The sequence below is a fragment of the Eriocheir sinensis genome, chromosome 35 (assembly GCF_024679095.1).
Source record: "Eriocheir sinensis breed Jianghai 21 chromosome 35, ASM2467909v1, whole genome shotgun sequence".
Lineage (NCBI taxonomy): Eukaryota > Metazoa > Arthropoda > Malacostraca > Decapoda > Varunidae > Eriocheir > Eriocheir sinensis.
This window is the reverse complement of record NC_066543.1, coordinates 15,519,730-15,546,228: the sequence shown is the minus strand read 5'-3', so window position 1 is coordinate 15,546,228 and position 26,499 is coordinate 15,519,730.

Genomic DNA, 26,499 nt, shown 5'->3' with positions numbered 1-26,499 from the left:
TGTGCGTGTGTGTGCGTGTGCGTGTGTGTGCGTGTGTGTGTATGTGTCGTTTAGAAGCATCCGTGAAGATCTTTTTCGTCTATTCAAAAAGATTTAAAATATGAAGGAAAAATGAAGGATGGAGAGAGAGAGAGAGAGAGAGAGAGTACTTGCATGTATGTATATATGTATGTATGTATGTATGTATGTATGTATGTAGGCAGGTAGGAAAGTCGTTAGAGAGAGATATATTAGTAGTCAGGTAAGAAGGAGGGAGGGAAGGAGAGAGGGAAAGGAAGGAAGGAAGAGGTAGGAAAAGTGAGAGGAAGGAACGAGAAAAGATGACTAAGAAAAAAATGAAAGAAAGACGAGAGGTAGGGAAATGAAGGAAGAATGGAAGGAAGGAGGGAAAATGAGGGAAAGGAAAGAAGGAAGGAGGGAAACTGAGGGAAAGGAAGGAAGGAGAAAAGAAAGGGGTAGAAAGCTCGGTGAATGTCATGGCTGGTGGAGGTCAGAGTGGGAAAGTTAGGGGTAATTGGTAACCTGAGTTTTGCGTGGCTGAGAGTAAAAACTGTTCCCTACGTTATCTTTGGACAGCCAGCAACGCCCTCCGCCTCGCTCTCCCCCGCCGCCCCCTCTTCCTTCACGGCTTTTTATAGTCCTGTATGGTAGGGCTGAATGTGTTTTTCTGGGCTGTATTTTTGTGGCCGTTTGTTGTTGTTGTTTTATAGATTTTGTCAGTTTTTTTTTTTTTTTGTTCTCGTTCTCTTTGTTCTTCGTTTTCATCTTCTTTTCCTTCTTCTCCTTTTCTTTTTTTCGCACCCTCCGCCTTTCTCTCTCTCTCTCTCTCTCTCTCTCTCTCTCTCTCTCTCTCTCTCTCTCTCAACCTTTATCCATTTTTTCTCTCCCTCTCCTCTCTTCTCTCCTCTTCTCCTTCTTCCTCCATTACCTTCTTCCTTCGTTTTCTTCTTCCTCCTCCTCCTCCTCCTCCTCCTCTCTCTCTCCTCTCTCTCTCTCTCTCTCTCTCTCTCTCTCTCTCTCTCTCTCTCTCTCTCTCTCTCTCTCTCTCTCTCTCTCTCTCTCTCTCTCTCTCTCTCTCTCTCTCATCTCCTCCTTATCTCTATTCCCTTAACATAATCTTCTTTCTTTTTCTTCCTTTTTTCTATTCGTTTCTTTATCGTTCCCTCCTTTCCATTCTCCTTTTCCTCTCTTTCTTTCTTTTTCTTCTATTCGTGTTTTCTTTCTCTTCACCCTACATCTTCCCTTCACTTTTTATCTCCTTCTCTCTCTTTCCTTAACATCATTTTCTTTTTTCCACTTATTTATTTCTCTGTTTTCTTTTCTTTTCCTTTCTCTCTTCGTTCCTAAGTTTCTTTTTTTTCCATTTCTTCCTTTCTCTCCTCGTTCCTCTATCCTTCCCTCTCCCCATTATCTTCTTCCACCTCCTCCTCCTCCTCCTTCTCTTCTAGTCTTTCCTCCCCTTTCTACCTTCCTTCCGCCTCTCCAGTTTCCCTCCAATGTAATGCCTCCGCTTCTCTTTCTTCTTCCCTCTCCTCCCTTCCTTCTCTCCCCATATATTCTCCTCCATTTTTCTTATTCTTCTCTCTCCTCTCCTTCCGCCCCTCTGCTCAGGAATCCTTTCTCTCTATCTCTTATTTTTTTTCCTGAACGCCTCCTCCTCCTTCTTCTTCTTTCTTTTTCTCCTCCTCCTCCTCCTCCTCCTCCTCCTCCTCCTCCTCCTTACTTTATTCTTCCTCCGCTTGAATCCACGATATTTTTTCTTTCCTTCTTCGTCTCCTTCTTTGCTTTCATCGTTCTTTTTCTTTCTCTGTTCTTTTTCATTTGTTCCTTTATTTTATTTTTCCTTCGACCTGATTTTTCGTTACTTTCCTTCCCTTCCCTTTTGCTTATTTTCCCGTTTTCCTTTGTCTTTTTTTCATTATTTTCTATTTTGAGAGATTTTTCTTCCTTTCCCTTTCCATTCCGTCTTTCCTTTTTTTTTTCTTTCTCCTTTTATTGAATGTTTACCTTCTCTTCGGTTTTCCTTTCTTTCTTTTTTATCTTCTCTCATTTCATCTCTTTCTCCATCTCGTATATATGTACCCCAGAATTATCATCATCATCATCATTCACTCCCTCTTTCTATATCTGTCTGTCTATCTATCTATCTATCTATCTATCTATCCATCACTATCTGTTCATCTATCTATCTCTATTTTTTTTTTCTCTCTCTCTCCATCGTTTCGTCTGTCACTTAGCAAATGTGTTTTTATCTCTCTCGACGGGGAAAGGTTCAGCCCCGGTAACATATTCAAAATTACTCTACGTGTATGTCGTCCCAGAGTTCATACGCTCGCCTGTAGCTTCGAAACTAACCACGGGGTGTTCTGGAAAATACTCCCATTGTGATTCCGACTCAAAATTACCCACCAACTCCAACCAAACCTAACCTAACCTAACCTAACCTAGTCAAGATTGGGCGCAGCATACCCGTACAGAGAAGGGAAATGCGCAGCCCAGACGAGAGGAGACAGACCTTCCTTTTTACCCGAGGTTTTAAAATATCCAAGATGTGTCTCTGATGGGACGGACGAGAGAGAGAGAGAGAGAGAGAGAGAGAGAGAGAGAGAGAGAGAGAGAGAGAGAGAGAGAGAGCAGGTAACTAAAGACTCAAGGTAACAAATATATATAAATTAACGGGTAGGAAAAAAATATGAAGGTGACTTAATTAAATGTCTTCCCTTGGTCTTATATAACCTCTCCTCCTCCTCTTTTTCGTCGTCCTCCTCCTCCTCCTTCTCCTCCTCCTCCTCCTCCTCCTCCTCCTCCTCCTCCTCCTCCTCTTCCTCTTCCTCTTCCTCTTCCTCTTCCTCCTCCTCCTCCTCTCCCACAAAGATAGAGAGAGACATTAAAAACCACAGACAGTCAACGAACGACGGGAAAAAATAATTGATAAACCAACCAAGAGGCGACAGACAGACAGACAGACAAACAGACGGACAAAGAAAGACTAACAAAGAAACACAGACGAATCACACACACACACACACACACACACACACACACACACACACACACACACACACACACATATATATATATCAACGTACCATTAATTACTCGTGGAGAGACAATTAAAGGACAGGAACAGCATTTTAATAACCGCAGTAACTAATTAGTGGCTTTTTAACCTCCAAAAGTACTTGAAACATTAGTATTTTCACCTCCGTTGTCATTACCACCACCACCACCACCACCACCAGTATTTCCACCACCACCACCACCACCACTATTACTATCCGTATTACTATCTCCACTATCAACTCGACCACCACCACTATCTCCTCTGTTACCATCCACACCACCACCACACCACCACCACCACCACCTCTATTACCATCCACACCACCACCACCACCAACACCCCCACCACCACCAACATCAACACCAACACCACCAACACCACTACCTCCAACAACAACAACAACAACAGCAGCAGTATGAACCAAGCGACCTGTAGTAGTAGTAAATATAGACCAGCGGAGCTAAAAAAAAAAAAAAAAAAAAAGTTAGGCAACATAAAAAGAAATTACTACTTACATCAGAGCAAAAAATAATATGTACAAAAAGTCGAGAGTTCTAGCACCCTTCCCCCCGCTAGTCGTGCGCACCTTTTAATTAATTTTGGTGTGCCGTTCCGTCCCTTTCGAAAACGTATAAGGCGTCCGTGGCATAGTATTCTTTTGGTGGGTCTCTCGCTGCGTTTTGAGGACTAATTTGCAAGTGTCACCATCATCAGTAGTAGCAGTGGTAATAGTAGTGGTAGTAGTAGTAGTCGTAATAACAGTGGTAATAGTAGTAGTGGTAGTAGTAGTAGTAGTAATAGTAGTAGAAGCAGTAGTGACCATCTCTTTGGATTCTTTTTAGGAGCAGCGAGTAGCGGGCTTTTTTTTTTTATTATTGTTTCCTTTTTTTGTGCCCTTGAGCTGTCTCCTTTGTTGAAAAAATAAGTAGTAGTAGTAGTAGTAGTAGTAGCAGTAGCAGTAGCAACAGTAGTAGTAGTGGTAGTGGAAGTAGTAGTAGTAGTAGTAGTAGTAGTAGTAGTAGAAGTATACCCGAGGCGTAGGAGGACCCAGGTTTCATCTCTCAAAGGAAGCCGCATTTTTCCACGATTACTCCTCGTTCAATAGTCAAATTTCAAGGCTAGTGTGACGGAGATGAACACCGACGCCACGCGCAGCTATGGCTTATGCCCCAACACGTTGCTTTTGCCTTACGATATCTCCCGCCTGTTTGTCTGTGCCAGTATCTCCTGCCAATTTTCAGCGTCAGTGAGACGGCAAGATTATAAGAAGGGAAGAGAATTAAAGGGACGGGAAAGAAAAGGAATGAACAGAAAGTAAGAAAACGGAAGGAGAAGGAAAGGAAGGGAAAAGAAATGAAAAGAAAGGAGAACGAAAAAAAGGGAAGAACAGGACAAAAACATCTTCGTCTAACCTCTATTTTGTGTTCTGTCCATCTAAACAGAACAACAACAAAAGAAAAACCATACCGTCGCAACAACAGGGCCTGGTTTGCTTTGTGTTACGTCCAGCAAAACAAAGATATACCGTGTGTGTTTTGTTTTGCGTTACGTCCAGCGAATCAAACAAACAAACACAGCAACAGTAGTGAAGTGTTTCGTGTTACGCCCAGAAAAACAAACAAACAGCAACAGAGGCGGATGTGGCTTTGGTTCCTCTGGTTAATTGTTTTGCTGCGTTCGGCTGGTTTTGGACACCCGTATTTACGCATCACATTTTTCTTATACGCTCAAGTCCCGCAAAAAAAAAGAAACTCCTTATATGTAACAGGAAAATGTGTGTGGACCCGATATTTCAGAGGACTTAGTCTTTATGTTATTAATCTTGTTCCATTCGTCAAGTAAGGGTGCACAGCGACCGTCAGTTGATATAAAAAGAGCATAGGTGAAAAATGATAAGCCACATAAAAGAAAAGAAACTACAGACAGACAAACATAGCCCAAAATACATATACAATAGGCAGAAAATTGAAAGTGTAAACAAACATAGACAGACAGACATCCACATCCACACCCACACCCACACAATCAAGATGGTACACTTCTTGGATGGTATATACACTTCCTTGCACATACCGGGCTGGGGCCGACCACCAGGCCCCACCAAGAAAGCCTACCGGCACCATAGGCGAAACGTAAAATAACACAAAAAAACAATTTTACGGACGCAGGACTTTGATTTCATGTTACGTCCGACAAAATTATGAATACCATGTGTGTCAGAGGTGGCGAGGGCATTACTGTTTTAAAAGGTTTTGTATTTAATTAGTGTTTCCTTTACATTGGGTATACACATATATATATGTATATATATATATATATATATATATATATATATATATATATATATATATATATATATATATATATATATATATATATATATATATATATATATATATATATATATATATATATATATATATATATATATATATATATATATATGACACTGGAGAGTGGCTTCGAGCCTTGTATGAAAATAATTTGTTTCCTCGTCCCTACAGTTCAGCAGCATTGCGCGCCGCCGCCTCCACCGCCGATGCCGCGCGTTGGTGTTGTTGTGTCGGGGAACCAAATCCCTTACAGCATAATGTGGCCTCGGCCCGTAATATTTCAAGAGAATTTTCGTTTTTGAAATATTTTTTCCAGCATTTAATCTCGGTACACAGCTCGTGTCGCTTTATTTTATTATTATGAGAGAAAATATTAAAGGGTTCTGTCAAGGGGCGCAGATCGAGACTTTTAATCTTTTAGGAAATAACGTTCCAAAATAATACTCTAGTTTTTATGAGGTACTCTGAGGTAACGCGCCTGTTACACTAAAATTATTTAATTTATATTCCAGGAAAACTCATTATTACTAATACCGTTTTTGGTTATTTACACAGCTTGAGTACTTCAAATCCTTGTAATTTTGTTTCAGGAAATATATGTTTTTAATCATTGCTCAACTTTTCGGCTTACTTTGCTGGCGTGCCAAATATCCCGCCCAACGTGCTCGAAAAAAAAAATTGCTCTTCTTTTGTATTAACACCCTGCTTTTGAAGGTTAATTAAGTATTACACAACTGTTGCTTCATATTTTTGTTCCCTTTCGTGTTACGCCAAATTAAAAAAAATAAAAAACTTCCGTGGCACGAGGCGGCAGTCACTTTAATCCTTTACGGGGCTGTTCGGGGGACGATTGAGGGAGTGATGGGGGCGAGGAAGAGGCAGGGAGAGGATGGTGTAAGGGAGGGCCTGTGAGGGTGTGTGTGGCGATAAGGAGGTAAGGGAGTGCTGGGGGTGAGAGAGAAGCGGGGAGAGGAGGGTGTAAGGGAGAGCCTGTGAGGGGGAGTGTGGGGATGAGGAGGTAAGGGAGTGCTGGGGGCGAGAGAGAAGCGGGGAGAGGAGGTGTAAGGGAGAGCCTGTGAGGGAGTGTGAGAATGAGGAAGTGAGGGTGTTGTGTTGACGAGCGTGAAGGACAGAGGGAGTGAAGGAGGGAGGAAAGAAAGGCAGAACAGGAAGAGTAGAAAGAGAGAGGGAAGGAGAGGGAAGCAAATGAAGAAAAAGACAAGGATGAGAGAGAAAGAGAGAGGGAGAGAAGTATGTAGCTACTAAGAGAGATTAAAAGAGGAAGGAAGTGAGGGGAGGAGGAAAGAAAGAAAAGCTGAACAGGAATAGTAGAAAGCGAAAGGCAAGGAAAAGGAAACAAAGGAAGGAAAAGACAAGGAGAGGAGGGAGGGAGGGAGATGTGTTAGTGAGCAAAGGAGGGAGGGAGTATGTGTTAGGAGGGAGGAGGTCGGTGGGTGTTTAGTGAGTGAGGGAGGGAGGGAGGCAGGAAGGTGGGTGTTGTTAGTGAGGGAGTGTGTGTTGGGAGTGACGGGAAATGTTATGTGCGTCCTGAATGGGTGCTTAGCAGTGATCCAGGATGCTGAGGAAGGGAGCGAGCCATCGAACGAGAGAGAGAGAGAGAGAGAGAGAGAGAGAGAGAGAGAGAGAGAGAGAGAGAGAGAGAGAAGAGAGAAGAGAGAAGAGAAGAGACGACAGACAGAGGATAAAATAATAGACAAAATAGAAAATAAAGATAGACAGACATACAAAAAATTAAAAAAAATGAAGACAGACAGACAGACAGACAGACCAAAATATATACTTAATAGACAGAATATTGAAAGTGTAAACAGACAGACAGACAGACAGAGAGATAGATACAAAGATAAGAAATATATATGGATTAACAACGAGAAAAAAAGTTAAAAAGAGAAAAGAAAGACAGATAGACAGATAGACAGAGATACAGACAGACAGACAGAGAGATAGATACAAAGATAAAAAATATATATGGATTAACAGCGAGAAAAAAAATCATAAAGAAAAATAGAAAAGAAAGATAGATAGAAAGATAGACAGAGATACAGACAGACAGACAGACAGACAGACAGACAGACCACCTCCACCACTTCTCCCAAATCACAAATTCCGTTAGATGACTTATTTTCCAACTTCACTTCATCTTTTTTTTTAACGCTCTCCAACATACTTCACGAATCAGAACATCGAAAAGAAAAGCTTGAAAACTGTCTGCGTCCTACGTTCGTCCTCTCCCGTTCTTTTCCTCGCCAGACTAAAGAAAATTGAATTATAAGCAACAAAGACACGCCAGAGATTTGTTGGAAAGGAAATGAAAAATGGAAGGAAAGGGAGGAAAGGAAAGGAAGACAAGGAAGAGAAGGAAATGGGAGAGAAATTGAAGGGAAAGGATTGAAAGGAAAGGAAATGATAGAAAGGAAGGTAAGGAAGAGCAGACAGAGAAGGGATAGGGAAAGGAAAGGAATAAAAAGAAAGGAGGGAAAAGACAAGGAAGAAAATGAAGAGAAGAAAGAGACGGGAAAAAGAAGGGAAAACCGTAAAGGAAAAGAACAAGAAGAGAAGGAGAGGAAAGGAAAAAAGAATAAACAAAGAACACGAAAGGAAGGAAGGAAAATAACAGAAATAACGATGAAGAAAAGGGAAAGGCATGCAAAGGAAGGAAGGAAGGAAGGAAGGGGAAAGGAAAAGAAGACAAAGAAAAAAAATGAAAAAATATAGGGAAGAGGAAAAGAGGAAAAAGAAAAAAATGGAAAGCAGACAAATGTAGAAAAATAAAATAACAAAAAATAAAACTATGAGAGAAAGGGAAAAAGGAGAGAAAGAAAAAAGAAGAATTGGAAAGACTGAGAAATGAAGAAAAAGGAAAATCATAAAAAAAACAAGAAAACTAGAACAGATAAAAGACATGAGAAAGGAAAGGGAAAATAAGGAAAAGGACCAAAAAAAAAATAGAAAGACTGGAAAACAAGATAAATGACGATAAATAAATAAAAAAAAAAGAAAAGTAGAACGAAACGAAAAATAAGAAGGAAAACGAGAAAAAGAAGAGCGTGAGAGAAAATAAGTAGACGACAAAGAGGAAAAGGGAGGACAGGGCAGGGGAGGACAGGGCGGTAGAGGGGTAACAGAGGAGCATCGCAGAGTATTTGAAAGCCATTTAGATAAAGGATCCGATCCCCCTATCTGGCGGCCCTTCTACTTATGGGCCCTGCTGTGAAATTGGCTTCTGCTTTGTTTGCCGAGGGAGAAATGAAGGTGGAAGAGGAAAAGGAGGAGGAGGAGGAAGAGGAAGAGGAGGATGTTTGTGGTTGTGATTGTGGTGGTGGTGGCTTAGAGAATATAAATTTTAATGAGAGAGAGAGAGAGAGAGAGAGAGAGAGAGAGATCAGTCTTCTGAATCGAACAAAAGAAAAGGAAATATAAAGATAATTCTGGATTACGATTGAAAGGGGAAGGATGAAAGGAAGGAATGGAGGGATTTCAGGGAGGGAGGGAGGGAAGGAGAGAAGAGAGGGAGAGAGAAAGGCACACAGAGAGAGGGAGGGAGGAAGGAAGGGAGGGACGAAGAAAGGGAAGAAGGAAGGGAGAAAGAAGGAAAGGAAAACGGAATTAAGGATGAAGGAAGGAAGGAGGGAAGGAAGAAGGGAATGAAGGAAGAATGAGAAGAAGGAAGAAAGGGAGGAAGGAAGGCATGGAGGAAGGAAAAAAGGAAGGAAGGAAGAAATGAAGTCAAGGAAAGAAAGACGGGGAGGAAGGAAAAAAGGAAGGAATGAAGAAATGAAGTCAAGGAAAGAAAGACGGGGAGGAAGGAAAAAAGGAAGGGAGATTGAACGAAAGGAGGGAAGAAGCAATGGGAGGAGAGAAAGAAAGAAGGGAGGGAGGAAGGGAGGAAAAGAAAAAGGGGAAAAGGAAGGGAAAGATAAAGATAAGGTGGAAGGTAAGGAGGGAGGGGAGTAAGGAGGGAAATATAAAGGGAAGGATCGAGAAAGGGAGGGATTTGAGGACCTGAAGAGATGAGTGTGTTGACTGTGAGGATTTAGAGATCAAAATCATAGTTGGATATCTCTCTCTCTCTCTCTCTCTCTCTCTCTCTCTCTCTCTCTCTCTCTCTCTCTCTCTCTCTCTCTCTCTCTCTCTCTCTCTCTCTCTCTCTCTCTCTCTCTCTCTCTCTCTCTCTCTCTCTCTCTCTCTCTCTCTCTCTCTCTCTCTCTCTCTCTCTCTCTCTCTTTTGTTCAGTAATGTTCTTTTCCTCTCTTAACGTTAATTATATTCGTGTATTTCTAAGTTTCATTTGTGAGCATCTTTATTTTTGTTCCTTTCCCTTCTCTCGTATTTTGCTGTGTGTCATTTCGTTCTCTTTAAGTCTTGTTCTCCTTCTTTCTTTCCCCTTCTTGCCTTCCCCTTCTCTATATACTTACCCACTTCATTATCATGTGTTTATTACTGGATATATTTTCTGCCATTGTCCCCTTCTCCTTCTTCCTCTCTCTCTCTCTCTCCCTCTCCCTCTCGCTCTCGGTCTCGCTCTCTCTCTCTCTCTCTCTCTCTCTCTCTCTCTCTCTCTCTCTCTCTCTCTCTCTCTCTCTCTCTCTCTCTCTCTCAGCATATGATACCAATTTTCATCTTCTTCCTCCTCCTCTTCTTCTTCTTCGTAGTCGTCATCGTCCTCCTCCTCCTCTTCCTCCTCCTCTTCGACCTCCTTTTCGTCCCCCTCTTCGATCTCCTTCTCTCCTTCATTATCTTCTTTTCGCCTTCGTCTCCTCCTTCGTGTTCTTTGTGGTCGTCTCTTTCGTTTTTTCCTTTTCTTCTTTTTCTTTTTCTCCTTCATCAATATCAACTATTATTATTATTATTATTATTATTATTATTTATTTTTTATTTTTTACTATTATCATTGCTTCTATTTTCTCTCCTTTTTCTTCCTTGTCTACGTCCTCCTCCTCTCCTCCTCGTCCTCCTCTCCTCCTCCTCCTCCTCCTCCTCCTCCTCCTACCTCTCAAGAAGCTTTTAGCCCGAGATAAAATGTTTTGTGTCTTTTAGTAAGTTGTTGCAGCAGCCTCATGCGATGGGCTTTTTTATCACTTTTTTCTTAATTAGTTTACATCAACCATTTATCTCGCGGGTTTTTTTTTTTTTTTTTTTTTTTTTTTCCCATGAGAGGAGAGGAAAATATGTGAGTGTACCTACGATGACGGGGGACTATGTATGATGACGGTGGTGATACAATGACTGGGTTGTGTTTTTATGGTGATAGTTTTATGTGTTTTATGATGTCAAAGTTCATTATCATCATCTCCATCATCACCATCATCATCATTATTATTATCATCATCTGCCTCTTTTATTTCCCTGCGAGACATTTCCAAGAGCTTTCCCAAACGTCTATATTTGTTTCCTGCTTGTGTCTCTTCTCATTTTCACTCTCGATATATCAACTTTCCATTTACTTCTTCATTTCATCACATCCTCTGGTCAATGGCCCTCTTTGGGATCTTCAATAGCACACGGAAGTCGTACTCTGACCACCCTGCCACCGCCTACCCTAGCTATAATATGGTGTCGCCGTGTATAACTATTTTTTTTCGTTGGACTATAGCCCGTATTTATAAGCGTATCGGCCTGTTTGAAAATCCTCTCGTAGATATTGCTGGGATTTTCATGGACTGCTTTATCATCCTGGTGATAGTTTTACCCGACTTCAGCAACTCTTGAAAACCCGGTTAATGTTCTCTGTGGCCTTGGAAAATAGTCGTGATGGGAGCCCGATATGTTTGAAAATATGGTGTTAGGAATTAAGGGTTGTCTAGGAAGTGAGCTGGGATCTGAAAGCGAAGCTGAGCAGCCGTGGGTAATTGGGTGGTTGAGTTTTTCCACAATAAAGGCAATACTTCACTGCCCAGAAGTTGCATTAGTAATCAACTCTTTAGTTATTTGCCCTGAAGGCATGACTGCTAAATAAAGCGAGATTAATATTTGCCATTAAGTAAAATAACTTAATGAAATTAGCAGTTGCTATTGGACCGTACTTCGAACTATGTAAAGAATGTTCTGAAATGTCCAGTAAAATAAGGGCACTCAGCTGCCCCGCGCCCAGTCAGCTGTGAGGCTCCTCCGTGGCAACACCTCGGTCTTACACAGTCTGCTGTCGAACACGAGCCAGCAACGTGGCCGTCTGCATTATTAACTCTACATTACTGCTGGCTGGCTTACAAACGCCGACACTTCAGTTGACCTTGACTGAAACCCCTCCAAACATAATTATATCTCAAATATTGTACCTTTAGGCCGAAGGGGAGGGCTATTTAAAATATTTCTTGGGAGAAAGGTCAATGCATGTCGCAGGTGAGTCGGTGTCTGTAAGATTTTGGCCATACCTGTTTGTTGCGACGAATAAACTCGCAGCAGTGGACCACAGTGTATCCGGCGTCCACAAATAATGCAGTAGTTCCTGTGTGTCGATATTATTCGGAAAAATCAACAGACTATTAATTTTTGCTCATCGCGTTTATTATTTTTTTTACATATTTATATATTCAATTATGCCAGCAGCTTATCATTTAATTTATTCGCAGTTTTATGGACCAGTGTTGTGTAAGCCTTTCACGCATCAATGTACTTCACCGTCAATTTGCAAGCGTGTTAGCCGGAAGCAACCTTACTAACGAGTACAATCTAAACATCGATATCAAACATCCTACACGGTAATATTTATGTCCAGCATCCTCTCACAACAACAACAACAAAAATTACTACTACTACTACAACTACTACTACTACTACTACCGCCCATCATACACCAAGGCCTCCAACAGAAAACACACGCATACCAGACTACTGTGCCTCGAAGCGTTGAAGTCAAGAAGGACATTTCTATCCTATACACCCCCAAGAACAACAACAACAACAGCACATCCCCTCTTCCCCCCCCCCCCAATCCCCCCATCCGCTCCGTCCTCCTCCGCTCTCTCATTAATTCTTCGTCGCGTTGCGTTCACTGTCGGAAAAGTTTCATGAGTCGCCAAAATAAAGTCGAGTTAAGAAGAAAAGCAGTGTCGGAGAGGACCTAAGCTGAGAGGAGGAGGAGGAGGAGGAGGAGGAGGAGAGGAGGAGAGGAAGAGACAGGAAAGAAAGAGAAAAAGGTAGAAGAGGAGAAGAAGGAAGTGAAAGAGGAGGAAGAGGAGGAGGAGGAAGAAAAAGAGGAAAAAAAAAGAGGAGGAAGATGGAGATGGGGGCGAGGTGATATAAGTCTTACCCCCCACCCCCCATCTCTCTCTCTCTCTCTCTCTCTCTCTCTCTCTCTCTCTCTCTCTCTCTCTCTCTCTCTCTCTCTCTCTCTCTCTCTCTCTCTCTCTCTCTCTCTCTCTCTCTCTCTCTCTCTCTCTCTCTCTCTCTCTCTCTCTCTCTCTCTCTCTCTCTCTCTCTCTCTCTCTCTCTCTCATTAAACTAAGAAAGGGAGGCTACCTGAGGAGACAGACACCTGAGTCACTAATGAGCCGCTTGGGACAGGTTGACACGACAGGTAACGCCGCTTCTTTCCTTCTCCTCTCCTCTCCCCTTTGTTCCTCCCCTCCTTTTTAATTCTCTCTCTCTCTCTCTCTCTCTCTCTCTCTCTCTCTCTCTCTCTCTCTCTCTCTCTCTCTCTCTCTCTCTCTCTCTCTCTCTCTCTCTCTCTCTCTCTCTCTCTCTCTCTCTCTCTCTCTCTCTCTCTCTCTCTCTCTCTCTCTCTCTCTCTCTCTCTCTCTCTCTCTCTCTCTCTCTCTCTCTCTCTCTCTCTCTCTCTCTCTCTCTTCTTCCTATTCTTTTCATGTTTATATTTTTCTTGTTCTTTTGCTTTTGCTCGTTCTTGTTTATTTCATTTTCTTTCTTCTTCTGTTTCTTCGTTTTCGTCTTTGTCGTCTTCGTATTCGTCTTCTTTTTTCGTTTCATTTTCTTTTTCTTCTATTTCTACCTATACTTCCACTTCTACTTTTACTTCATCTTTGCTTCTTCTTCTCCTTCTCCTTCTCCTGCTCCTTTTATTTCATCTTTTATATTGACATTTATGGAATCGAGTGAACTGCCACTGGAACAAACTCCCTGCATAAGCGGCCAGTGTAAAAACGATCAAATACCCTTTACAAACCACACTGATCGTTACTTTATCGCTACTTGAATCAACTTACAAGTGTTATATGTCTTCTGAAGTAACCGATGAATATATTAAATCATCAAATCCGGCGGCAGTTTCGTTATAAGCCAATAGATTTTCCGTTGTCTGATCTTCCAAGTGTCCGTGTTTGTTCCCCCTCCTCTCGCTCCTCCCCTCCGCGCCTCGAGTTACCTGTCCTTAATTAATTCAGGTGGACACTTGGCACACTTTTTTCGCGTCTCGCCTTCACCTCCACCCCTCACGTCACATCATCCTGTCGGCCTCCCCTCGCTTCCCTGTCTTAAGCCTTGTCTAAATTTTGATGTTTCCTCTTCCTTCACGTTCTCGTCTTCGTCGTCGTCCTCCCCTTCCTCCTCTTCCTCCTCCTCCTCCTCCTCCTTCTAGTTTCTAATTCTCTTTACCTTTCCTCCAAGTCTTCGTTTATCACTGTGTTCCTTTCCTCCTCTTTCCCCTTTCTCCTCTTCCTCTTCCTCCTTCCTCTAGTTTCTCATTCTCTTTACCTTGGGGAGGTGGTGGCTGAGTGGATAGCGTGACGGCGCCACGTTCAGGACGACGCGAGCTCGATCCCCGCCCGGTTGCCTGCGCCACAACGGGCTGGGCCATATCATCAGGCCCTTCGAAAACAAGCCTACAGGTGCCATAGCCAAAAAAAAATTAAAAAAAATTGTTATATTCCTTTTCTCCTCTTTCCCCTCTCTCCTCTTCGTCTTCCTCCTTTTTTCCTTTCCTCCTCCTCCTCCGTTTAATTCCAGATGCCCTTCTCGAGTCAAATCTTCCTCAGCTGTCATCTTCCTTCTTCTCCATCTCTTCTCTCATCATTTATATTCGTGTTTCCCTTTCCCTTCTCTCGTTTTTTTCATTCCTCTTTATCGCTTCCTACTTGTCTTTCTCACCTTCTTATATCACTTCTTCTTTTGTTTCTTCTCATTTTTTCTCCCTCCTCTTTTAGTACTTCATCTTCTATTCCTTTTTACTTTCTGTTCCTCTTCCTCCTCCTCTTCTCCTTTCTCACTCTTTCCATCACCAAAGGTCTTCACTTTCTCCTCCACTCCTCATTTCTAAGACTAATTAACTCCTTTTTTTCACCTGAGACTGTCCCTTACTTTCCCTTCTCTCGTCTCCCTTCTTGCGATTCACTTAACATTCCTTGTCCATCACACGCGTTTTCCCGGTCCCTTCCTCTCTCAGTCCCCTTCCTCTCATCATGTCATTCCCCTCACCTTGATTTCACCTTCCCCTCCCTTTCTTTTTCATTACCCTCCCTTTCCATCACGCCCTTTCCCTACCTTTCCATCTTCCCCATACCCCTTTCTTGCTCTCCATCTCTTTATCTCCCTTGTTCCCTTTCCTTTGATTTCACCTTCCCCTCCCTTACTCTTTCATTACCCTCCCTTTCCATCACGCCCTTTCCCTACCTTTCCATCTTCCCCATACCCCTTTCTTGCTCCCCATCTCTTTATCTCCCTTGTTCCCTTTCCTTTTATCATTTTATTCCCTTCCCATTCCACCCTCTTCACTCATCTTCCCCATTTCCCATCTATCTACCCTTCCATTTCCTTTGTCTACGCTATTCCCTTCCCCTTCCTTCCTCCCCGTTTCCCTATTTATGTACCCTTCCATTTCTCTGTCTACGCCATTCCCTTCCACTTCCTTCCTCCCCATATCCACATTTCTCTACCCTCTTATTCCTCTGTCTAAATTTAACCATTCCCCTCACCTCCCCCTTCCCCTCACACCTCCTTTGTTACCCATCTCTCTACTCTTCCTCCATTCCCCTCCACACATACCTTCCCATTTCCACATTTCTCTTCCTTACCACTCCTCTATCTATATCATTCCTTTCCCTTTCCTCTCTCCCTATACACGAGTCACCCCTCACAATCCCCTCATCACACACCTTCACCTCTCCCTCCCTCACCTTTCCCTCACACCTACCTATCTACCTACCGAACTCCCTTCCTCCGCTTTCCTCTCTCCTCTCCCCTTTCTCCCTTTCTCTCTCCCCTCCCTCCAGGCTCTTAAATCAGCTCCTCCCCTCATCTTTCACTGGAAACCCTCAGATCCCTTCATATATCACAATGCACCCCCTCCCCTTCTCTCTCTCTCTCTCTCTCTCTCTCTCTCTCTCTCTCTCTCTCTCTCTCTCTCTCTCTCTCTCTCTCTCTCTCTCTCTCTCTCTCTCTCTCTCTCTCTCTCTCTCTCTCTCTCTCTCTCTCTCTCTCTCTCTCTCTCTCTCTCTCTCACTCTCTCTCTCTCTCTCTCTCTCTCTCTCTCTCTCTCTCTCTCTCTCTCTCTCTCTCTCTCTCTCTCTCTCTCTCTCTCTCTCTCTCTCTCTCTCTCTCTCTCTCTCTCTCTCTCTCTCGCTATTTTGGTCTTTCTTTCTCGGTCTCGGTTTCTGTCTCGGTTTCGGTCTTTCTCTCATCCTTCAAATCATACGAGAGAATTGAGAAGTTTCAAGAGTGTGATATTGTGACTCTTTGATAGTTGTATATATGTTTCTGTCTGACTCTCTCTCTCTCTCTCTCTCTCTCTCTCTCTCTCTCTCTCTCTCTCTCTCTCTTCGCTCTCTCTCTCTCTCTCTCTCTCTCTCTCTCTCTCTCTCTCTCTCTCTCTCTCTCTCTCTCTCTCTCTCTCTCTCTCTCTCTCTCTCTCTCTCTCTCTCTCTCTCTCTCTCTCTCTCTCTCTCTCTCTCTCTCTCTCTCTCTCTCTCTCTCTCTTTCTCTCTCTCTCTCTCTCTCTCTCTCTCTCTCTCTCTCTCTCTCTCTCTCTCTCTCTCTCTCTCTCTCTCTCTCTCCCCAAAACTTTCTCTTTCTATAACTTTCTCTCATTATTCAACTTTTGTTTGTTTTCCTTTCCTTTCCTTCGCATCTCTTCATTTCCTCTCATTTTCCTTGTTCTTATCTTGTTTCTCTTCCCTCTCCTCCTCTTCCTCCTCCTCCATCGCCTTTGTCTTCCCCTTTGCTGTCCTTCATCTTCCACCTTTGGTTAGATAGTTAGTGTAGCTTGTCACAAACAGCCTCGTAAGGACCATCAAGTCTGCTGTTATTTGTTCTTCCTTTGAGTTCGTTTGTGTTCCTTCTCCTCCTCCTCCTCTGAAAATGCTCATTCTTGCCTCCTACGCTTTCTCTCTCTCTCTCTCTCTCTCTCTCTCTCTCTCTCTCTCTCTCTCTCTCTCTCTCTCTCTCTCTCTCTCTCTCTCTCTCTCTGTGTCTCTCTCTCTCTCTCTCTCTCTCTCTCTCTCTCTCTCTCTCTCTCTCTCTCTCTCTCTCTCTCTCTCTCTCTCTCTCTCTCTCTCTCTCTCTCTCTCTCATTTCTTCCATTCATTTTCGAGTTCCATCCGCCTTCTCTCCTTCCCTTCTTCCTCCTCCTCCTCCTCCTCCTCCTCCTCCTTTCCTCTCAAGTTCTCATTTTTATCTCCGTCTCTTCTTCTCTTTCATTCCTGCTGCTTCTTTTCTTCTTCTCTCTTCTCTCCCTTCTCTTATTCTTTCTTTTTCTCTTCCTTGGTTTGATTTTGTTTTTGTTGTTTTTTTCACTTTTTTCAGCCACTCAAATTTCGCTTCACGAGTTCATTTGATTTTATTTGTTTATTTTTATTTGTTTAATTCTTCATTTTTTTCATTTGTTTTTTTCTTTATTATTCCTATTCTTTCTTTCTTTCTCTTTTCTGCTTTAATTCTCCTTTTTTCCGATTTTTTCATTTTTTATTCCTTTTCTTCCTTTTCTTTTTTTTCACTTTAATTTTCCTTGTTTTCGTTCTTTATCTGTATTTGCTTTTTGTTTTCTATTCCTATTTTTTCTATTTTTTTCTCTGTCAATTCTCCTTTTTTTTGCAGTTTTTTCCACACGTTTTTTATTACAATTCCTTCTTTTCTTTTCTTCCGCTGACAATCTCTCAATATTTTTCTCTTCCTATTTTCCTTTTGTCGAATTTTCTCCACAATATTATTTTTGGCACCCACACACTATATTTTCTTTTCCTTTCTCGCCACCTGATGGTTTTTTTTCTTTTCATATTTTCTTCACGCGCATATTTTAGAATACTTTATATTTTTAAGATTTTCATTTTCTCTTTTCTCTTTTAATTCTTTTTTTTTGTGTGTGTGCGTTCGTGTGTTAACTTACTCGTTCTTGTGTGTGCATTCCCTGTTCTTTCTCCTTTCTCTCTCTCTCTCTCTCTCTCTCTCTCTCTCTCTCTCTCTCTCTCTCTCTCTCTCTCTCTCTCTCTCTCTCTCTCTCTCTCTCTCTCTCTCTGTTCGTGTTTTTCTCTTTTTTTCCGTTTCTTTTTTTGTCTCTTTCTTTTCCTTTATTTTCTCCTTTGTTACTTTCCTTTCAGTCTTTCAATATTGTCTTCACTTCTGTTGTCTTGTCTTGTCTTGTCTTGTCTTGTCTTCTCTCTCTCTCTCTCTCTCTCTCTCTCTCTCTCTCTCTCTCTCTCTCTCTCTCTCTCTCTCTCTCTCTCTCTCTCTCTCTCTCTCTCTCTCTCTCTCTCTCTCTCTCTCTCTCTCTCTCTCTCTCTCTCGCAAAGAAAAAAAATGCCTTCTCTTTCTTCTTCCGCTAAATCTAAAGAAGAAAGAGGAAGGAGAGTTTGGCAATTATTACATTCAAGTTTCCCCTTTTTTTTGCCTCTCCGTCTTCTATGATATTAAAAAAAAAAGCGAAATCTTCAAAAAAACAAAAAAAAAATGGGAAGCTGACCTGCACATATATTTTTCTTTCTTTTTTCTTTTTTGTGTTTTTGTTGCTCTTGTTAATGCTTTCGTTCTTCACGCTCTCGTTTTCTCTTCTTGTTTGTATCTTGTTATCATATGCGTTTTTGTGTCTTTTGTTATTAAGGTTTTTTGTTTTTTGTCGACGTTTCTTTTGTCTTTGTTTGCTTGACGTGTGTGTGTGTGTGTGTGTGTGTGTGTGTGTGTGTGTGTGTGTGTGTGTGTGTGTGTGTGTGTGTGTGAACCGTCTCTATTCAGCCCTTTTTTCTCTCCCTCCCTCCCTTCCTCCCTTATTCCTTTTCTTCCTTCCTTCCTTCTTTCTCTCTCTTCCATGCTCTCCTTTTTCCATCTTTCCCTTCTTACCTTCCTTCCTTCCTTCTTTCTCTTCCATGTTCTCGTTCTCCTCTTCTTTCCCTTCCGATCTTCCTCCCTTCTCTCCTCCTTTCTTCCTTCCCTTCCTTCTTTCCTTCCTTCCCTCCAGTCCTTCCATCTCTCCATACCTCCTCCTCCTCACTCCCTCCCTTCCTACCTTATCCCATACTTCCTCATTCCCTTCCTTCCTTCCTTCTTCCTTCCTTCTTTGGCCTCCTCATCGTGTGTTCCTAGTCCCTTGCCGTCCCTGTCTCCGTGTCCCTCTTTGGTTTCGTCATTCTGTTTGTGTCTGTCTGTTTGTCTCTCTCACTCCTCGTCCGGCCGCGCTTTACATTCTCTTTGTCGCTCATTCATCTCCCTCTCTCTCTCTCTCTCTCTCTCTCTCTCTCTCTCTCTCTCTCTCTCTCTCTCTCTCTCTCTCTCTCTGCTCTCAAGATCTATCTCTCTCTCTCTCTCTCTCTCTCTCTCTCTCTCTCTCTTTTTCTTTCATCTTTTTTTTTAATTCGTGTTCTCGTTTTCGTTCGTCTTCGTCTATTTTGTTATCTTCTTCTTCTTCTTCTTTTTCTTCTTCTTCTTCTTCTTTTTTCTTCTTTTTCTTTTTTTTCTTTTTTTTCTTCTGCTTCTGCTTCTGCTTCATCTTTCATCTTCTTCTTCTTCTTCTTCTTCTTCTTCTCCTTTGTCTTTCTTTCTTCTTCCTTCTCCTCTTTCTACTTTTCGTCAATTTCCTCCTCTTCCTCCTCCTCCTCCTCCTTCTTCCCGTTTTCTACCGTCATTAACTAAAAGAAAACGAAGAATTAGAATAAGTAAAAAACAATTTCGCTTAGGAAGGGACGTGAAGAGGAAAGGGATCTCTCTCTCTCTCTCTCTCTCTCTCTCTCTCTCTCTCTCTCTCTCTCTCTCTCTCTCTCTCTCTCTCTCTCTCTCTCTCTCTCTCTCTCTCTCTCTCTCTCTCTCTCTCTCTCTCTCTCTCTTTTTTTCTCTCTCTCTCTCTCTCTCTCTCTGTCTAGTTAATAGCGTCGTAGAGAGAGATCTCTCTTTTGTCTCCTTTTCTTTCGTGTCATGCAGCGAAAGGAAGGAAACAAGTGATTCTCTCTCTCTCTCTCTCTCTCTCTCTCTCTCTCTCTCTCTCTCTCTCTCTCTCTCTCTCTCTCTCTCTCTCTCTCTCTCTCTCTCTCTCTCTCTCTCTCTCTCCACTAATCTCTTAATATCTCTCTTTCACCTGCGTTCTTTGTATTCTCTCCATTTATCATTATTATTATTATTATTATTATTATTATTATTATTATTATTATTATTATTATTATTATTATTATTATTATTATTATTATTATTGCCGTCGTTCTATCTTCCATAATTATCTTTTTTTTTTCAATCCTTAATTTACGTTCGGATGGTCCTTCAGCCTCGTTCACCCTTCCTTATTCCGTTCTTTACTTCTTTTTCCTTCTTATTTTACTGTTTTTCCTTTTCTTCCTTTTCCTCTTCTCTTTTTCCCTACCTCCGTATTTCTTCTTCTCCCTTTCTCCCTCTTCCCTTCTTCTCTTCTCCTTCCTTTCTCCTTCTTCCCTTCTTCTTACTCCGTTCTTCCCTTTCCTCTTCGTTCTTTCCTTTGTCTACTTTCTCCTCACTTTGTTTCTTCTCCTCTCCTTCTCCTCCCTTTCTTTCTCCTCCTTTTCTTTCTCCTCCTTTCATTCTCCTCCTTTCTTTCTCCTCCTTTCATTTTCCTCCCCTTCTCCTTCTTCCCTTCGCCTTCCCTTATCCTCCTCCCCTTCTCCTTCCCTTCGCCTTCTCTTCTCCTCCTTCCCTTCTTCTTCCCTTCGCCTTCTCGTCCTTCCCTTCTCTTCCCCTCACTCCGTTCTTCCCTTCTTTTATTGCCTTCTTCCTGTCTCTCTCCTTCCTCCCTGTGTCTTCCTGTCCCCTTCATCCTCTTCCTCTTGCTTCCTCTCTCCTCTCTTTCTCCTTGCTTCCTTCATTTCTTTTATTATCATTTACCTTTCTTTTCTTACCTATCCCATTCTTTATTTTCTATAGTCTTGTTTCCGTATTAGTTTTTTTCTTCTTTGCTTTCTATTGTTTATTTTCTCTTCTTTCTTTTCGTATCTTTTCATTCTTCTCTTCCTGTCTTCTTGGTCTTTTTCACTTGTTTCCTTTCTTCCCTCTTTTCTTTTTCCTCTTCTTCTTTCATCGTCTTTTATTTCTTTTGGCATTTCTTTCTTTCTCCCCTTTTGTATCGTTTTCGTTTTCTTCATTTCCTGTCTAATCTGCGTTTCTTGTCTTCTTCCTCCTCTTCTCAATCCTTCCTATCCTCCTTTATCCGTCTTCTTTCTCTTTCAAGGTCTTTTCCTTTAAGTATTGCTCTCGTTCTTCCCTTTCGTATTTTTTCGTTCTCCTCTTCCTGTCTACTCTCTTCGTTTCCTCTCTTTCTCTTCTTCTTTTCAATCCTTCCTTCCTTCCTTCCTTCCTTCCTTTATTCGTCTTCTTCCTCTCTCAACGTCCCCTGTGTCTCTCTTTCCTTCCTTTCGTATGTTTTCGTTCTTATCTTCCTGTCTACTCTCTTCGTTTCCTCTCTTTCTCTTCTTCTTTTCAATCCTTCCTTCCTTCCTTCCTTTATTCGTCTTCTTCCTCTCTCAACGTCCCCTGTGTCTCTTTTTCCTTCCTTTCTTATTTTTTCGTTCTCCTCTCCCTGTCTACTCTCTTCGTTTCCTGTCTCCTCGTTCTCCCCCTCTGTGTCACTAACTTCTTTTGCTTCTTTCTTTCTTCCTCTTCCATCCGTCCTCTGCCCTTTGCTCGACCTCTCTGCTCTTCCTTCATCTTTTATCTCTTACTCTTTACCTCTCCTTTCCGTCTCACTGTTATGGTTGTTTGGTAGGTAACTTTTTAACTTTTTTTTACTTCACTCCTTTTTCCCCATCCTCTGCCTACCTCAATCTTCTCATTCCTCCTCCTCCTCCTTCTTCTCCTCCTCCTCCTTTCTTGTTTTCTTTGTTTCCCTTACTACTTTCTCCCCTCACTATTCTTCTCGTATCTTCTCTCCTTGTTACTTCTCCTCCTTTCCCTTCTTTCTTTCCCTCTCCTTTCTACTTTAACTATTAGTCTTTCTTCTTCTTTCTCCTCCTTCCCCTTCTTTATTTCCCTCTCGTGTCTACTTTAACTATTAGTCTTTCTTCTTTTTCTATTGCTTCCTTCGTTTCTTTTGTATAATTTGTACCCTTCGTTTTCCTCCTATTCTTCTTCCCCTTTTTCCCTCTTCCCTCCCTTCTTCTTTCTTTCTGCTACATCTTCCCCTTCCCCTTCCTTCACACCTCCCTCCTTTCCTCACATTCTCTCTCCTCCTTCCTTCTCCTTATTCTTCTCTTTTCTCTTCCTCCGTTCTTTTATAGCTTTGATAGTTCACTTTCTCCCTATCACCTTCCTTTCTTTCCTATTCTCCCTTTCTTCCCCATACCTCATTTCCTCCCATTCCCTCTACACCTTCCTTCTCCTCTTCCCTCTTCTCTTTTGCCTTCTTCCTTTCTTTTATGGCTGTAATATTTCATTTTCTCCGTCCCCTTCTTTCCTTTTCTTACTTTCTCCCTTCTCCTTCCTCTTCCTTTTCTTTTCCCTTCCTCCTCTCTTTTATAGCTGTAATATTTCACTTTCTCCCTCTCCCCTTCCTTCCTAGCCCTGTCCTCCCTTTCTCCCCATGTGCAGCAACTCCTCGCTTTTCTCTCTCTCGTACACAAAAATATAACTCCTCCTCCTCCTCTCCCTCCTCCTCCTCCTCTTCTGGTGTTTGTTTCGTGCTTCGCCTCCGGGGGATACAAGGTGCTGGCGGGCGCTGCAAGGCATAAACAAAGGCTTAGTTAGTACTACAGCCCTTCCCCTCTGACTTAATGAGGAAATAAGTCGTTTTTGCTTTAGCGTCAACGGTATAATCTCTTGTTATGGCTACGCTACCCTTTTTCTGATTCTCTTTCTTTCTCTCTCTCTTTTCATCCTTCTCTCCCTCCCTTCCCCTCTCCTATATATGTGGAGCTTTCTTTTTTAGCCTCAGTCATCTCGTAGTAGTGGAAGGGAGAGGCACAGGCACAGCGGGAGGCAGACAGGGTGTAGGTGGGGTGCGTGAAGAAGGGCTCGGGCGTTGTGGAGGGCCCGGGTTAGGTTAGGTTTGTTACAGGCGGAGCGAGCTACGAGAACCCCTGGTCCGCCCTCACCTTCTGGCTGTAAATACTGCTGTGGTTATTGCCGAGAGAGAGAGAGAGAGAGAGAGAGAGAGAGAGAGAGCGGGGGGAAAGGTTGAAAAATAGAAGAGTTAGGGTGAGAAGAGGGAAAGTAACAAGAAATACGGATAGAAGATATGACAGAGAGAGAGAGAGAGAGAGAGAGAGAGAGAGAGAGAGAGAGAGAGAGAGAGAGAGAGAGAGAGAGAGAGAGAGAGAGAGAGTTATGAAAAAAGGAAATGGCAAGAACATAAGAGGAGAGTGGGATTATGAAAAAAAAATGAAAAATGAAACAGGAACAAGTTGAACAAGAAGGAAGGAAGAAGTGGAACAAGAAAAAAAAAGAAAGAGGGAAGGAGGGAAAGGAGAAAGAGAGGAAGGTAAGATAAGGTGGATGCTGGGAAAAGAAGCGAAGAAGGATGGAGGGAATAGAGAAGGAGGAAAACGTTGAGAGAAAAGTGAAAGGAGAAAGGAGAACGTGAGGGAGGAGAAGCTGTTGATAGGAGGCTATATACTGAAACAGGAGGAAAGGGGGGAGAGAAGGAGGGGGTCAGGAGGGGGAACTAAGAGCAAAGAGGAATTAATATGTAGGCGGGACGGGATGAGTTTGAGATACGAAATGAAAATGAAGGAATGAAATTTGGGGAAGGCGAAGAGACAAATTGAGGGAGAAAATGATAAGAGAGAGAAAAAATAACGAGGCGGAGAGGAAGGGACCAGAGACAGAAAGAGAAATAGACAGAAGAGGATGAAGGAGGAATTAGAAGAGGGGAAGGTGGGAATGAAAGGGAGAGAAAGGAGGGAATGATGATAAAAGAGAGTGTTTGCGAAATGTATAATTGAAAGAAAACGTTGGAGGGAGGAAGGGAGATGGAAGACAAGAGAGAGAAAGGAGGAGGAGGAGGAGGAGGAGGAGGAGGAGGAGGATAAAGAAAATTACAAAACTGTAAAGACAAACAGAGGACGAATGAGAAAGAGGAAAGAGCGAATGTGTGTTTACGTGAATTAAACATGATTGCAAATTCGGAGAGAGAGAGAGAGAGAGAGAGAGAGGATAATATTTCCAACACCAGCAAACGAGAGAAAAAAACAATAAAAAAGAAAAAGAAGAAGATATATATTCATCTACAAACCCCGAAAGGAAAGGGAAAAAAAGAGTAAGAAAAATAAAACAATGTAAAAATGAAGAATAACGAACAATTAAAACACAGATACGAAGAAGAGAAGAAAGGAAAGAAGAAAAAAAACAAGGAAAGGGCGAGTCATGTGCAAAGTTAAGGATGGGAAAAAAAGGGAAAAAGTTAACAAAGAGGAAAACGGTGTGAAAAGTTTAGAATAGCAAAAAAAAAAAAGATTAGAAAAGTGAAACGTTATGTTGGTCGTTCTTTTCAAAGCTGGAGAAAGAAAAGTAAAGAAGAAAAAAAGCTAGAGAAAGAGAGAGAGAGAGAGGGGGGGAGGGAGGCAAAGATAAATATTAGAAACAATCAAGTCTACCCCCGCATTTGTAACTTTTTTCCCGTTCTCTCTCTCTCTCTCTCTCTCTCTCTCTCTCTCTCTCTCTCTCTCTCTCTCTCTCTCTCTCTCTCTCTCTCTCTCTCTCGCTCAATCTGAGTAGTTGTTTTTCTTTCTTCCCTTTCTTTCTTCCCTTTCTTCCCTTTCTTTCTTTTCTTCTTCTTTTCCTTCTTCTTCTTCTTCTTCTTCTTCATCTTCACCTTCATCTTCATCTTCATCTTCATCTTCATCTTTATCTTTATCTTTATCTTTATCTTATAGTTATCATCATCATCATCATCTTCATCTTCATCTACTTCTTCTATATCTTCTACATCTTCTTCTTCTTCTACATTTTCTTCTACATCTTCTTTTTCTTCTCTTCCTTCTTTTCCTTCTCTTCCATCTGCCTTTCCTCCTCCCCCTTGTTCATGTTCTTCGTCTTGTTCTTCTTCAAACTTCCCTTCTGCACCACCACATTGTAACACTGTCCTCAAACCATGCCCTTTCTTCCCTCTAGCAACGCTCCCTAAACAACACAGATTTAGTCCGGTAGCGTTTTCCCTAATATCGCTACTTCTGCTTCTACTTCTCCTTCTTCTTCTTCTTCTTCTTCTTCTTCTTCTTCTTCTTCTTCTTCTTCTTCTTCTTCTTCTTCTTCTTCTTCTCTTCCTTCCCTTCCCTCTTTTCCTTCTCTTCCGTCTACCTTTCCTCCCCCTTTTGTTCATGTTCTTCGTCTAATACTACTAGGTTTTAGAACATTAATTGATACTTTAAAGGCTGGGAGGTATGTCGGGAGGTCATCGAATGTGAACCTTGGTAACCGTTGGCGGATGGGCGCGAAGTGGTTGTTGGGAGGTTGTTGTCTCGGCTGTTTCTTTGTCGGGAGGTTATCAAAAGTGAACCTTGGTAACCGTTGGCGGATGGGCGCGAAGTGGTTGTTGGTTGTCTCGGTTTTCTTGGTTGAGATTGGACTCATGCGGGAAAGGTGGAGCGGCGATAATTAACAGGACTCATATATTACTTTACTGAACCATTGACTAATATCAGTTTCTTTCAACTTATGCAATGTGTGTGTGTGTGTGTGTGTGTGTGTGTGTGTGTGTGTGTGTGTGATTTTTAACACTGATTATAATATAATGAAATAATTGTATTTTTAATTGAATACATAATTAAGTACAGGGTGAACACGATTATTCTCTCTCTCTCTCTCTCTCTCTCTCTCTCTCTCTCTCTCTCTCTCTCTCTCTCTCTCTCTCTCTCTCTCTCTCTCTCTCTCTCTCTCTCTCTCTCTCTCTCTCTCTCTCTCTCTCTCTCTCTCTCTCTCTCTCTCTCTCTCTCTCACACACACACACACACTAGATCAACATTATGCATATATACAACAGGAGGGGAAATAAAAGTTAGCAGTTATTTGTCGCGTACACTCACAAAGAATAGTAAAGTGTGTGTGTGTGTGTGTGTGTCTCCCTAACGTATTCTGTTGACATTTCTCTTCTTTTTTTTCTAATCCTTACCCGCAGCCACTCCAACACATATCAAATCGCAGTCTCTCTCTCTCTCTCTCTCTCTCTCTCTCTCTCTCTCTCTCTCTCTCTCTCTCTCTCTCTCTCTCTCTCTCTCTCTCTCTCTCTCTCTCTCTCTCTCTCTCTCTCTCTCTCTCTCTCTCTCTCTTACACAAACTTCATCTTTTTCTGCCCTTCTACATTTCTTGTACATTACTTTTCCACCTGCTGTGCCGTTCCCTGCTGATATATTACCACGGAAGAGGAGGAGGAGGAGGAACAACACAAAAGAACACAAAGGACGAACAAACAACAGCAGTGGAGGAGGAGGAGAAGGAAGTAGAAGAAGAAAAGGAGGAGGAGGCTTGGAGAGGGCTTTGGTTGTGTGTTTGTTTAACGCTTAGTCTTTACTTTATTTGTTTGTCTTGCTTTTCACGCTCTCTAATGTTATGGTGTGCGTTTGTTTTTCGCTTATTGCCTCTGTGTGTGTGTGTGTGTGTGTGTGTGTAGGAAAGAGAGAGAGAGAGATGGGGGGAGGGAGAGAAGGGGAAGGGTAAAGTGAGGCGGGAGGGAGTCGGGGGAAGAGAGGGAGAGTATACGAGGAGGGAGAGAGGGAGAGGGAGAGAAAAGGGGGGTGGGGTAGAAGGGGAAAGGGAGGCTGG